Source organism: Sinohyriopsis cumingii, chromosome 4 (genome assembly GCF_028554795.1).
Source record: "Sinohyriopsis cumingii isolate HCF-2022 chromosome 4, ASM2855479v2, whole genome shotgun sequence".
Classification (NCBI taxonomy): domain Eukaryota; kingdom Metazoa; phylum Mollusca; class Bivalvia; order Unionida; family Unionidae; genus Sinohyriopsis; species Sinohyriopsis cumingii.
The window spans coordinates 50,019,692-50,035,079 of NC_142964.1; the positions used below are offsets into that span (position 1 = coordinate 50,019,692).

Genomic DNA, 15,388 nt, shown 5'->3' on the forward strand with positions numbered 1-15,388 from the left:
ATAGCATTCCGATTTAAGCATGAACAAGTATTACAGTGTCCAAAACTATGGGAAAAGGTCTATTTTCGTCACGTGACTGTTGCCTTTGATCATATGACCTTTTACTGCGATTGTTTTACACACAAACTAGTCAAAAGATCATGGTCTGCATCGTCTATTGAGTACCTTTTTCTTAGTAATAAATACAACCTATTCCATCAGAAAATATGCAGCGATGAAGTTAAGCGTCTCACAGACAGGACGCTTAGCACTGATTGATCTAGCTACAGGTATATTGCTGTAGTCAGGTTTTGAGTCGACAAGGCTGTGGAGGAGGGATGCTCTACATACATATGTTATGAACTTCTGAGAGAGTGACAAAAAAGCTAACCAAACTGACTGTTCCCATGTGTATACAATTCAGCTTGAAAGAGTCTAAAGTACATGTTTTTTGCTGTTAATAAAATATGGAAAACGAAATTTGCCAGAATACTCAATACCAGCTTCTGAAAGTGTTGAAGTTATCGACTCTTATTTTATAATTTATCTCTAAGTCCAGAATGTGAAAATGACCAAGTGGAGCAAACATTGTTTTATAGATGCACATCTGGAGTAAGACCAAGATGTGTACTCTATACCCCATATTACACCCATTAATCATACACCAACATAAAGGGAATTAAATGTTCTTTTAACAAGATTTAAGATATACAATTTTTTTTAAGTTCCCAGATCAACCAATGAGGAAAACCGGGAAAAGCCTTTTCCATAAAAAAAATTCTAACCCTATGCAAAATATGAAACTGTAGAGCGTCACCTTGTTGCTATTGTATCTTCTATTTTTACAAATCTATCTTCTCATTATTATTTATGAAACGAAAATATTTTTTGATCCAAGTCGAGTTCAAGACTATATAAATATTATTTGGCAGTTTCGTTTGATGTTCGAGATAACGAGGGACTTTATTTTTATAAATGTACACATCGGTATCTTTATGATTAATATCCTCGTAGTCCTCACACAATTGTGAAGTGTTAAGGCTCGAATAAACAGTAACACAAGAAAGAGCGAAAACAACAAGCTTTGAGAAATTTAACAAATAATTTATTTCCCTGGAAAAATACTGTAAAAGTGAAAAAAATATGAACTTTCGGTTTCAAGAATTAAATCCAAAAAGAATCCAAGAATAATCCACAAATACAATTTTAGAAGTCCTTTTAATAAAATGCTCTAATTAATTCTAGTTCGAGTTTCGACGAAGAATCTAAGATGGAAGGCGATGACGTATACTGTATCATGTTCAATGTTGTCTACAGTTCTTTGTAGAAGCACAAGAAATAATCCTCCAGTTTTGGAAATCCAAATAAATCTTTTAAGAAATGTCTTTGTTCAAGAATTCTGTATGAGCATTCAAAAATATTTTCAGAGAAACGAATTAATCCTTTTGAATCCAAATAATATGAATAAACATTAAAATGTAATTCCCAAAATGACACAACAAAAGAAACACCTTTACAGCCCAGTGTTCAGAAGCTCAGCTGAGATTATTTCTCTAAAACGATGGTTTAAACCTTGAATTTTACGCAAAACAGAGGCCCATGTAAGGGTCACGTGATCATGTTTACATATATAAAAAACACGTAGCCCATGCATGTCCTTGATAAGAACCAATCATTTTACTCCGAGAATAAAAGTCGTTTACTTCACTAAAAACTATTTACAAGTCGAGGGTCACGTATCCATCACAGCTTCAATGTCATCCTTATTATTCCCACAAGAAAAATAAATTTCAAAACATTTGAATTAAGGTCGGGAACCCGGTCAGCCTTATGTGTTTACAGAAATGAACATTTAAGTTCAACAAAAAAAATCTGGAAAAAGTGCGAGTTCCTAGTAAACAGAACTACATTATTTTGACATATAATGAAATTAAAAAATAGAACAATTTTACAACTTTCAAACAATTAAATCAGATATAAATTAAATCAAATATACATAACGGAATCCAGACGCTCTGTATTGTCATTACGTCAACTACTATTCTTTGGCGTATATTGCCATTACATCAACCACTATTCGTTGTTGTGTATTGCCATATCGTCAACCACTGTTCTTTATTTGATATTGTCATTGTGTCAACCACCATTGTTAGCCTCCTATTACCATTACGTCAACAACTGTTCTTTGCTGTGTATTACCATTACGTCAACCAATAGTCTTTGCTGTCTAGTGCCATTACGTCAACCAATATTCTTTGCTGCATATTGCCATTAGGTCGGTCACTAGTCATTGCACGCTCATGTGACTTTCGAAGCCGTTTAATTTATATGGGTCCCTTTCTTAGTAGAACCCTTGCTATATACGCTCTACCTTAAGGTGAGAAAACTTTTAACAGGTGGTTTGCCGTTTTTAACCTTGACCAACATTCGCAATATGCCAATTTTAGTTCAAGCTTCACTTTTGGAATCTAACTTTTGCGTCGGACGTTCGGCAAAAGCTGGCACCTGAATCAACATTTGGACCCTCGTAACATAAACCGATTGATATGAACAATTCTTTTAGTATTTCATCACGTGACTAAAGTTTTTCATCACAGCACAATACTACTGCCATTAGAGTGCACGCATAATGTTTTGATTTTAAGTCCTCTTTGTACTGCACTCCAAACGGGCCATGTTTGTTATATTATTATATCAGAAAAGAAAAACGGTTATGTTTTCTGTTTTATTTGTATGTCTTGTCTGTGTTTTGTATTTGCCTTTGAAAAAGACTCATCAAAGAGTCGAAAGCGCTCAGGCTAATTAGATGCTAGTTTTGCACTGTTCGTTTTCAGTTTATTGCATTTATCTTAATCAGTCCCTGACACACTTAATCCTTGCTGGATCCAGTGCACTTGAAAGGATTGTAATTCGCCCTATGATTTGTATTCTTTATATATATAACTGGATTCCTATACAAGAATAATAGTAGGCAGAATTAATATTTTTTTAAAAATTACTATGATGTAGGTTAGAGTTTGTATTTCGTACTCTACCGAGATTCGAACCCATGTCCGCTGGTATACGGCATTCATCGATATATATATATATATATATATATATATATATATATATATATATATATATATATATATATATATATATATATATATATATATATATACTGAAAAATTTACAACCGTACTTTCATTATAACATACATATACATGTGGAACCTCTCAATACACCAATTTCAAAGCGAAGCCCCAAATCAAGATTGTTTAAGCGAGGAATGATGTGGTCTGTGGTCACAGCTGTTGATATAATTGGTTCTGTGTATGTATTGGCACTCTTATATCTGCTTCGACTCGGCTAATTATTTTGCCTCGTTTTACTCTAGGGGGTCTAAGTGGACCCCTAGCTATGTACTCTCTGAAAAGGTTTCAAATTTCATTTTGCTAAGTTTGAATAGAAAATGCAATACCTGCTGAATTATGTCATATTGAATTGGGACTAAGGAACAAGCAACGATCATTATTTCACTTGTTCAAGAGGCAAACTGACAAAATCTCTTTCTGTCTCTGTATATGTATGTATGTATGTATGTATGTATGTATGTATGTATGTATGTATGTATGTATGTGTGTGTGTGTGTGTGTGTGTGTGTGTGTGTGTGTGTGTGTGTGTGTATGCATGCATGCATGTATGTATGTATGTAGGTGTGTAGGTATGTATGTATGTATGTATGTATGTATGTATGTATGTATTGTGTGTGTGTGTGTGTGTGTGTGTGTGTGAGTGCGTGCGTGCGTGCGTGTATGTATGTATGTATGTATGTATGTATACTTCAGACTGTCTATATCAGATCTTCATTTAACGTTACGTTCCATGTGGATAACGTAGAGCATAATTGCGTGCTTAGAAGACACATCAAAGACCACTACTGAAGGAGTGGCACGCATAAGTAATCAAACAACAAAGCAAAGTTCTTCATCTGGTGTATATCTTTTCTTCGCGTACCTGCATTCAATTTGCAAACCATATGGAACATTTAAAGCTCAAGAACGAAGGAAATGTTGGCCAAGCTCATTACTTCATAACAACTATGATCTATTCCTGTTTCAAACGATGCCAGCACCTGTTCAACAAAACTGAATACGCTACTGATACCTACTATCATGACATTTTAACCGGATAGTTACGGATATTTTATTAATAATATATATTAACCACAGCAAAACAAATGAATATCATCAAGAGATAGCATTTAATTTGAGGTACGATATTTGGAATTTACACAGTTCAATCCAGAGATATTAAATTTGAGGTACCATTGCAATATTTGGAATTTTTATAAATCATTATGAAAATAAAAGATGACCGCTAATGACAGCATAACATATTCCATTATTTCACTTAACTTTTTTACAGAGGTGACGAAAATAAGAGCTGGCTTTTAATCACATGGTAATTTTATTCCACAAGTTTAAGTGTAGTAATAGCTGGTGACAATGCTATTGAAAGGTGTTTGTGACAGTTTTGGAGATTCATAAACAATCAGATGAAAAATGTCGAGAAGCAAATGAATTGATAAGATTTCAGCTCTTATAGGCATGAGAATTTTGTTTTCTTTTGAAACAAGCTCTATCATGAAGTCTGATAAATTTAAATCATGTTAATGCAAATTCGTTCATCGGTCTTCATACCTCTAGAAATGCAACAATTGATGGAAAATGAGTTTGCACACCATATCATTGTTCAGCGTTAGGCCACTTCACTGGTAAGCACACACACACACACACACACAGACATATACACATATACACATACATACATACATACATACATACACACACACACACATACATACATACGTACATACATACATACATACATACATACATACATACATACATACATACATACATACATACATACATACATACATACATACGTACATATGGTAACGTCTCAAAAAATAATTTCAGCGCCTCACTGAGCGGCGCTCAAATGGGATGCGCTCTAGTGAGACCAAACCATACATACATACATACGGTAACGTCTCAAAAAAATAATTTCAGCGCCTCACTGAGCGGATCTCAAATGGGATGCGCTCTAGTGAGACCAAACTAAACACACACACACACACACACACACACACACACATACATGTGTGTGTATGTATGTATGTATGTATGTATGTATGTATGTATGTATGTATGTATGTATGTACGTATATTGAATTATTTCCAGGTAAATAAATTAAAATAAACACTTACATATTTCAGGTACCACAGGTTAGCAATAGCTAATTTGCAACTGATTTTCCTGTATAGGTTTCACACAAAGCGACATATCCCGCCTCTTGCATGTTAGTAGCGTAAATGACTGATCAAGGGGGTTGGTTTCCATAAGAAAACAAGTAGGTAAGAGTGTTCTTTTGAACCTCATATCAAAGGGTTTTGAGTTAAGCTATTATTCAAAAAGGCATACATGGTCTCAAGTGTTTATTAGATGGAAGAAAAGGTTTGGGGCCAATCATGAACCGGCGTTTGGGGGTGGCAAGTGGGGCGACCACTTCAGGCCCCGCTCTTGAGGGTGCCCCGCGTTTCAGGCCTACGGTCGTCCTTATGAGTTTGTCAAGCTATATTGTGCGGTATATTGGAAACGCTGATACAAGCCGCACGTAATGCACGCAAAGTATTGTTCTTAATTCGTGTCTTCATGTTATTTAAAAATGACAATGCTAATCAGTTCATTAGGCCTAAGGCATTGTCGTCATGTTATTATTTGTATTAAAAAAAAACCGTTGTCCACAATCAGAATTTTTAAAAATGAATAATGAAAAAACTAAATTCGAGCGCCAAATCGCGAAAGTTGATCTAATGTAGATATAATCAATATTTGCAGTAGCATACCAATCGAGATACCGATACTCTGAACCCGCGCAGTCATTGTCGGCCCTAGGCCCCGCGTATCCTAACGCCGCCTCTGGGGCCAATATGTGCAAAGCAAGTAAAGGTCTCTCTCTCTCTCTCTCTCTCTCTCGTAGTAATTATGCCAGGCAATTTCAATGACATTCCGCCAGACCAGAAATTCCCAAATCCAGCATATTTTACATTTGACAACAAAAGTGGTACATACATAGTTTAATCATGCTTACTTTCCATTTCCGTGTATATGACAAAGAGAAGAAATCTACGAGACAAAGTATTGAGGTACTGTATCATGTGCCTTACTATTGTATTAAAGTTTTAATGCAGCATGGCTGTATCCGCAATGTAGGATCTACATTTTATTGTCTTAAGCTCATTACATTTGCTATTACGACTGCGATGAACGCCAAATAAATCTGAATTATTTATTTAAGCAAAAACATGTAATTAAATAAATACCTGTTGATCGCTAAACGAATTGCACATTCTCACATATTTCTTGTTTGCGCACTGTGACAAAAAGTAAATCACGAACCTACTTCTTAGCGCAGATCCGATCTTTTCTTACCAAGACTGACTGACTTCAGACCATGTCTCTACATCCCGGATGTACCGAAAACAACCATTTTGTTGTAAACGGAAGACACTCCAAATATTGCACATAGATGGTAAATTTTATTCTGCCCACAGGAACCAACGGATTAATATTCCTTCTGTCGTCTTTATAGATTAAGTTTATTGATATCATTAGTGCATGTATTAACATCTTGTGAAATTCATGAGGCGAGATTTAGTCTCCATTTTAAAGGGAAATTGATGGCAGTTATGCCTCTGATGTAGTACCACTTTATCCTGGCGTAAACAACATCAGATCCAATGTACCATGAAATAATTTGGCCGACAACAGCATTTGAAGCTTCTTTGTTCTGCTATAAATAGAGGTTGACTGATGCGATCATTATATTTACAATAGAGCACAAACGAGCTTACATACACACAAGATCAATTATACACACGTGTACACACGCAAACACGCACACGCGATTTATACGCGATTTTGAAATTCACCTTTTTAGCGGCATGGGTGAAATTTGGAACACTTTTGAAATAATTTGCATTTTTTCAAGCCGTCGTTAAAGGTTTCTGTATTAGTTGATTTATTCCTACGATATTTCTCTGGCAGAACAGACAAAGCTGGCCAAGTCATAATGAAGATTATACACACGTTTTCATTTTACAACATGTCGTTCAGTGTAATGTTTAATTTACTTGTTAAGACGTGGGCGACATTTATGTGAGTTTTCCTGTGTGAAATTAAAGATAGATAAGGAGAGAGACATATAACATTTCATATGTTTATGTGTATTAATATTTTGCTATTAAACGGGCCAAAGGAAGACAAGTTATGTCTCAACCTTTTGCAGCTATTATGAACGACCTTGACCTTACATATTTGGCATTTCACCAGTTGGTAGCAGATAATGGAGGATGCACATTGGAAGTATGGAGCATGCGAGACGATTTCTGCGGTGTACGCTGATAAAGTCGGACGGCTCACAGATAAGAAACACATCTGGTGGTGAAGTTATAGATACAAAATTCATTAGACTTACTTAGCGTGCGCACGTGAATGAAAAATAACCCAGACGGGAATTATCATCACTTCGTTTTGGGCAGATGATATTCGCATTTAAAATGGCCAAGGTGTCATGTACCGTTTTGCATATAACTAGCGGGTTCTAACAAACTGAGCATTTAGAACGCATTATTTTGTATGAATCATGAATATATGTTGCGAACATTTTGTATGTTTTTAACAAAATAAAATTAAACGTCTCACCACCAAGAGGTTGAAAGTACATTTCTATTTTGAAACTCCTAGAGCCACAATCTGTAATACTTGAAAATGGAATGAAGGTATGTGAATCATCCCTTGACAGGTAAGGTTTTTTTTCTTCTTCTTCGTGTCGGCTGATTTTAAAACGCGCAATTAAACAATATTTTTTGCGCATCAATTGTTATTTTGGGCATAACGCAATTTTCAGCACATGATAGGCTATATTTTGTGGCCAGTATATCTAGTGAAGGATGAACCCTTGAATACCACAGAAGAACCACCGGCCTACGGGAAGCTACTGGCAAGTTTTATCACATACCACTCTGGCCAAGCGCGAGATTCGAACCCACGTGGACTGAGATGAGACGTGAGTGATCTGCAAAGGTGAGCACCTTAAGCAGCCGGGCACCGGGGCACCGAAACAAACGTAATACTTAATTTGATAAATTTGGTGGATTATTATCAAATATTTAGATACTTACAGAGGAAGCTTGCACGTCGAAAAGATGAAATGCATGATCACTAGATATGGAACAAAAACAATGCACATACTTCCTACTAGACTTCACAGACAGTTCCACATTTGCCTGAATTAACGGGCAGCAAATATTTGGTAATTTTTTTCTAGAAACAATTAACTACATTATTATTTTCATACAGAATTCTAAGGCCCATTGTGTTGTGAACATATTGATTTTGACATTGTTGATGTATAATTTTCTGTCAATTACTTTATTCTATTCATATATTATTAAATAAATGGTCCGAAATCCCTTTCTTGATGGGATCTACTCTCAGTAGATCCCAAGATTGCCATAACTTTCCTTGCTTAATGGTATGTACTTGTAATCACTGAGTAGGACTGTCTTCCAGACCACAAAGGCCTCTTGGTTTTCTTTCAATCTCCACCCCACCCCACCCCCCACCCCTTCCATTTACTAGAAAAAGATGAAGCAATTAATCAGTCAAAAGTCTCCGATAATCCGAGCAGAGCTAACGTACTTCATCTATCTGGTGAGTGTTTTGCAAGTTCCGCAGCGACATAGAGATCACATGTCATGGGTCTCTGTACCACTCAAAGCAAAACAGGATATAAAATATAAAACTTAGATGACAGTTATGTATATAATATGGATGAAATGTATTGCAAATGACTTCAAGATATCATACTTACATATCTATATGGTTATCCTACTGGATATATGCAAAATCCACTATTCCTCAGAGTGGATAATATTTATTTTCCATCTTTGGATACCCATTCACTCCGTATAGAAAAGAGTGAATTCGACTTAAAATCAGTACAAAGCATTATATTATAAATATTACATAAAGACACAAAACTAGCATAGCAATAGTCTAAGATTTAAAATTATATTTTGAATTTAATAACATCTGCTTACATAATTTAAAATTTATTTTGAACATGTTCCCACATTACCCACTTTCTTTCAAACACGTTTATATGTATTCGCTGATGCGCAGTGAAGAGCTAAAAGCATACACGTTCCTTGTCTGAAATGTTCTATTTTACAATTTAATATGTACAATGTTCCCTGATTAAACCTGGTCAAACAAATATATATATATATATATATATATATATATATATATATATATATATATATATATATATATATATATATATATATATGCATGCCCCAGAAAAGATCTTTGGAATTTGTCAGTTCCGTGTACAACGGCATTTACCATCACGTTTGTTCGGTTTCCAAGACAGCCCTTGTTGTTTCTAACCTTTGAGTTTTGTACATTAAGCAAGACCATTAGCGCCAATTTCGAAATGTTATTAAAATGCGAAACTACGCATTAAGATATAAATGGAATCTGAGAATGGTGTTGTTGTTGTAAATGGTGTAGACGACAATTTTCCAGATAGTGATGTTTAAAAATCGGGACCATGTCTAACAGCAGCTGGCTGAAGCGAAAGTGCTTCAAATACAGTAAGTCATATCTCACCGGACCGGAACCGGAAAAATATGGCCAAGATTAACAGGAAAAAAGCATCTTATGAACTAAGTGGCATTATGTACTGCACTCTTAGAGAAGATAATTGTTTTTAAACCTAATTAATTTAAGGTATTAGATGTTTTATACCATCTCTGTGCTACTGGATAATGGCTCTAGAGGGCTGGAAATCACTACAGATAAGCTGCTCGCATGTGCAAGAAGAATAAAGTAGTCACCACTCCAAGATTATAAATTTCCTAGAGGTACTATGGGGTTTATGTTTCTCCTGCTACACTAACATATGAGCTATGGATTCCAAAATTTAAACGAGTTAGACCAATATTTCCCCAAAGAGACTTGGTGCTTGCATAGTGATGTATACCGAGTAGTACACAAAGCATTTACAAGATATATGGGCGACTTAAGCTAAATGCTGGAGATAATCGATACCACTATTTACAGGAAATAATTATCTGGTCTCATAATTAGTACATTTCGTATCTTGCACAACGTATCGATCAGTATTATCGTGCTTGTCCAACAACACATCTGACGCCAACTTCGCTAGCCAAGGTTCCCATAAGTTATCCTGTGCAGATAGGGTAATTTATCGGAACCTTGGCTAGCGAATATGATCTGACGCGTATCGGATCTTTATTGACTGTTTCCATTGCAACATATAACTCTAATATCTTCTCTGAAATCCTGAACAAAGTGTATGTTCTTCTTCGATTTCACACACTATAACGTTCATATTGCACAGACACACACACACACACACACGGGACGCAATCCTCTGAAATAAAAAGAAACAAAACTATTTGTTTAAACATTTCTATTTCAAATCTGTGTAACCGGTACCTGTCAGATTTAATGCCGCATACCTCTAAGAGAAAAATGCACTTCTTTGTTGAACGTAGTTTGTTGCTTGATGGTCCCTGGAGATTAATTATCTTCAATGTGTCATTTACAACAAGAGTACCGCGAGTAAGTAGTACATTATATATGTACGTTCTCTGTTTCGTTGCCCTCTGTGTAGGCAATAGTTTGCCATGGATGCCCCTGGATATTATTGCCCATCAGATCTTAATGACCAATGGTTAATGTATGTGGTCTTGAACCAAACGGTTTGCACTCGAACAAGACAGTTGTGCAAATCTCATTTTTTCTTAGTCACTGGGACCTAAATAGGCCTCTTACTAACCTTATATGCAAGCCTAATACAAACTTTGATCAATGTATGTGTACCTTATATGCAAGCCTAATATAAACTTTGATCAATGTATGTGTACCTTATATGCAAGCCTAATACAACATTTTATCAATATATGTACACCTTATATGCAACACTAATGCAAACTTTGAGCAATGTATGTGTACCTTATATGCAAGCCTAATATAAACTTTGATTAATATATGTATACCTTATATGCGAGCCTAATACGAACTTTGATCAATGTATGTGTACCTTATATGCAAGCCTAATACAAACTTTGATCAATGTATGTGTAACTTATATGCAAGCCTAATACAAACTACCTTATATGCAAGTCTAATACACACTTTGATCAATGTATGTGTACCTTATATGCAAGCCTAATACAAACTTTGATCAATGTATGGGTACCTTATAGGCAACACTAATGCAAACTTTGATCAATGTATGTGTACTTTATATGCAAGCCGAATACAAACTTTGATCAATGCATGTGTACCTTATATGCAAGGCTAATACAAACTTTGATTAATGTATGTGTACCTTATACGCAAACTTAATACAAACTTTGATCAATGTACGTTTACCTTATATGCACCACTAATACAAACTTTGATCAATGTACGTTTACCTTATATGCACCACTAATACAAACTTTGATCAATGTACGTTTACCTTATATGCACCACTAATACAAACTTTGATCAATGTACGTTTACCTTATATGCACCACTAATACAAACTTTGATCAATGTACGTTTACCTTATATGCAAGCCTAATACAAACTACCTTATATGCAAGCCTAATACAAACTTTGATTAATGTATGTGTACCTTATATGCAAGCCTAATACAAACTACCTTATATGCAAGCCTAATACAAACTTTGATCAATGTATGTGTACCTTATATGCAAGCCTAATACAAACTACCTTATATGCAAGCCTAATACAAACTTTGATCAATGTATGTGTACCTTATATGCAAGCCTAAAATAAACTTTGGTCAATGTACGTGGTCTAGAAGCAAATTTTTATGCAAAATACACACCACCCCCAAGACACAAATAACACATTGGTTTTTATTTTGTTCAATGTGGCATAGAGTTCTGTTTTTGCTGGTTACTTTAATACATAAAGAGTAAGCCATCCACATATTATGACCTTGACAATTGACCTTATGATCTCAAAATCAGAAAGACCCTGTATTACTCTAAGTGTCCACAAACTGAATTAATGTCGACGGTCTTCTTCCTTATCGCCAGTGCAAGCCTTCCACAAAGTATTGTTAAGGTCTGTGATGTAGAACAAAAGTCACTGTACGGATATCATTTTTCTTCTTTCAGTTACAGCGACGTTGACCTTTTTATCTTATCGCTACCACCCACCCACAATTGTTAGGTTTCTTCCATATCGCAAGTTTAAGACATTCATACAGATTGGTAAGGTCGTATTGTTTAAACTAGAGTAATTAAACGGAAAACAGTTATGTTCTTTCAGTCACAGTGACCTTGACCTTTGAAGTTTTGACCACAAAAATACAAGCTATTGACACAATTTGGTAAAAGTAAATAGTGTAGTGATCGAGTTTATTTTGAGAAGACATAACACAGTAAAGACAGAAGGACACTATCATTCCATGATACGCACAAGCCTTATTCTGGGCGTATTAAAATCTAAAGAGAACAAGATATAGCGACACTTACTACAGCCATATGCATCAAAGTATGTATGCAATGCCATTTTTAAGACTCTGATTTCGTTATTTTTAAAATGTCCTGTCACAGCATTTAAACAGATAACTATTAAATAACGATGTCCATTAGGAAGGAGCGTGGAAGAAATACGGCTGCAAAATGCACGATTGTATATATTTAGTATTTGTAGCTCAAGGTCAACGCTTCAGTTGTGTCTTTAGAGCGTGAACGATAAACGAAAGAATCGGAATCATTTAAGTTCTGAATTTTACTTCCGAGGAAAGCAATATAAATATATCATGCCTATCGTGCAGGCCCATCTTGTCAAAGAGCCAGCAATGGGGAATCCCATGGAAACAATTAGCCATCACGATATTCGACACATGCACGGCTTAAGCTATTTGCTGGGCGCAAAGCACACAGTAGGAGCAATATACCGACTGCTAACAGATTTTATTTGCCAATTATGACTTTCTCGTTTGAATTCTACTGGTTTAGCGCTGGCGAAAACACATGTGTTATTCATTTACTTTAGAGAACGTTCGTGCGTTTAGACTCGTGCTACCATTCCATTTTGTTCTCACATGCGATAACCTAAATTCATTCGAAAACGTAAAGATCTAAACATGAATTCGGATGACATCATCATCATCATCATCATCATTAAGTCTTTATTTTATAAGAAGAACATAGTTATTACAAACACTAATCTCCCTTGTGGTCATTAATTACTTACATATGTATAGGCAACTAAAATGATGCAAAGAAACAAGTATCATAGAAAACGCCATTATGGATTTATGTACACAAACACAAAAGAGTCTGGATTCGGCACACAGGGCGTTGTGTGCACAAATATGCAAGATTGAAAACTGTTTAGTTAACAAGCAAACAAACACACATAGACATGTAGGCTTGTTATGTAATATACATAGGCAAATACACTTCAAAGCAGAGAATAGCCTATTTTAGAGTTATTAAAGGGTTGCAACCATTGTAGACATATATGATGAAAGGAAGGAACTGATGATGCTTCTTAAACATCTTTAGGTAGAGGGTTCGATATGATTAGACCAGAGGAAGTCAAGAGATTTTTTAAAATATAATTCCGTTATGGGCTGAGGAAGATGATAGTTATTGGAGCGTAGGATTGGTAGACTATTATCATCTGACTTTGTACTGAACATCATTTATAACAGGATTTGACCTGAATGGATGCTTGGATTAAATGACAACACAACACAGTGCGATGAACGATGAAAGTTTATGAAATTAATTAACACATACAGTGATTCTTTCACGCTCTAAACATACCACTAATTCAATTACTTTACACATTCACAAAAGGGAAAACAAAAACGTGATTTACATTATTCAAAAATGAAGGTAAGATTCATATAATCTCATGTAATGAAAGTAAGACTCAAATAATTTCATGCAATTAAAATGACTCATTTGTACTCATTTGTACTCTGTTAAAGTCACATCATCAATTGAAACAAATATGTTCAGTTGTAATCAACATGACAATTGTACGAAACATATGGCTCGTGGCTCAGTCATTGATACAGCCCGTATGATTCACAACCTCATATGATTCATAAATACTTGTAAAAGCTTGCAAACGAAACATTTTGACCTGCCGTGTCCATTGTTAAACCACACGTTCTCATGAATTTTTGGGTTGGCCCACACTTGTATTTTCAACACACCCTTCATGGATCCACCATGCGCACAAGATTACAAATCAGCAGTTCCGTGCTTGTATAGCCTTGATGGTCACACCTGCTTCCATCCCCATACATACAGACGGCCGGACCGACAGCCGTATATACCCGCACAGCTAGAATAAAACCAAACTGGTCATAATAACAGGTAAGGAATTAAAATCTTTAGATATATGCAAACAAATTAGACTCTTAATAGCAACTTGCAACAATTCAAATGTTCACAACGTTTCAAATCCGATTAGTGGTAAAGGCAACATTTCACGCTACGACATTAAAAACTGAATATGCTTCACATAACAACTAATACAAAAATGTAACACTTACCCATATGGCTGTAGAACAAAAACGGAGAACGTACACTCCTTGACAAGATCCAAAAGACAAATGTTTCAAGTAGAAGAAGAAAAAAACTTGCCTTAAATCTAAAGGAGAATGAGTATTAGTAAGGGTAAAACATGTGCATACCGTGCTTTTTGCGTCTCTCACCGCAAGCGATTTACGACGAGATACACACTAGTTCAGTCACTTGACTAGAAACAAAACAATTATCCACCCTAGGTAACATTGTACGCAGGTACGACGAAAATTAAATCATTCTTAGGCGTAAACAAGTTATTTCTTGCCTTTTTCTGTGATGTTGCAGTAATCCAGATGAGGTTGAATGTAACTGTTATGGGTTACGAGTCTATGCTCTTAAAATAAGTAATAGAAAAGGGTCAAGACAACAAGTTTTGTAAAATGTAACAAATAATTTATTTCCCTAGAATACAAAAGTGAAAAATGAGAAAAAAGAACTTACGGTATTGCGATATAAATCAAATTATAATCCAAGAATTAAAGACATAAGTCCCAGTAATAAAACTTCCTAAATGAAACTGAGTTCAAGTTCCGATGAGATCCCAAATTGAAGGCGATGACGTGTCTGTTATGGTCAGCGAAGTCCTGATGTTTCAGCAGTCTCTTGTTAAACCACAGAAATATTATTCCAGGTTTGAATTCAGTATAAATTCCAATTAATGTCTTTATCCAAGAATTTTGTCAGAGCGC

At 35.4% G+C, this 15,388-nt stretch overlaps 1 long non-coding RNA gene across 1 annotated transcript; it reads right to left on the reverse strand.

Annotated features, from left to right (window-relative positions):
- Positions 1–13,858: 13,858 nt before the first annotated feature.
- On the reverse strand, positions 13,859–14,852 carry LOC149801140 (uncharacterized). Its single transcript, XR_016420443.1, has 2 exons — positions 14,666–14,852; positions 13,859–14,454 (listed from the first exon to the last, which is right to left on the reverse strand). It is a non-coding gene; the product is annotated as an uncharacterized LOC149801140 (long non-coding RNA).
- Between the last annotated feature and the right edge of the window lie 536 nt (positions 14,853–15,388).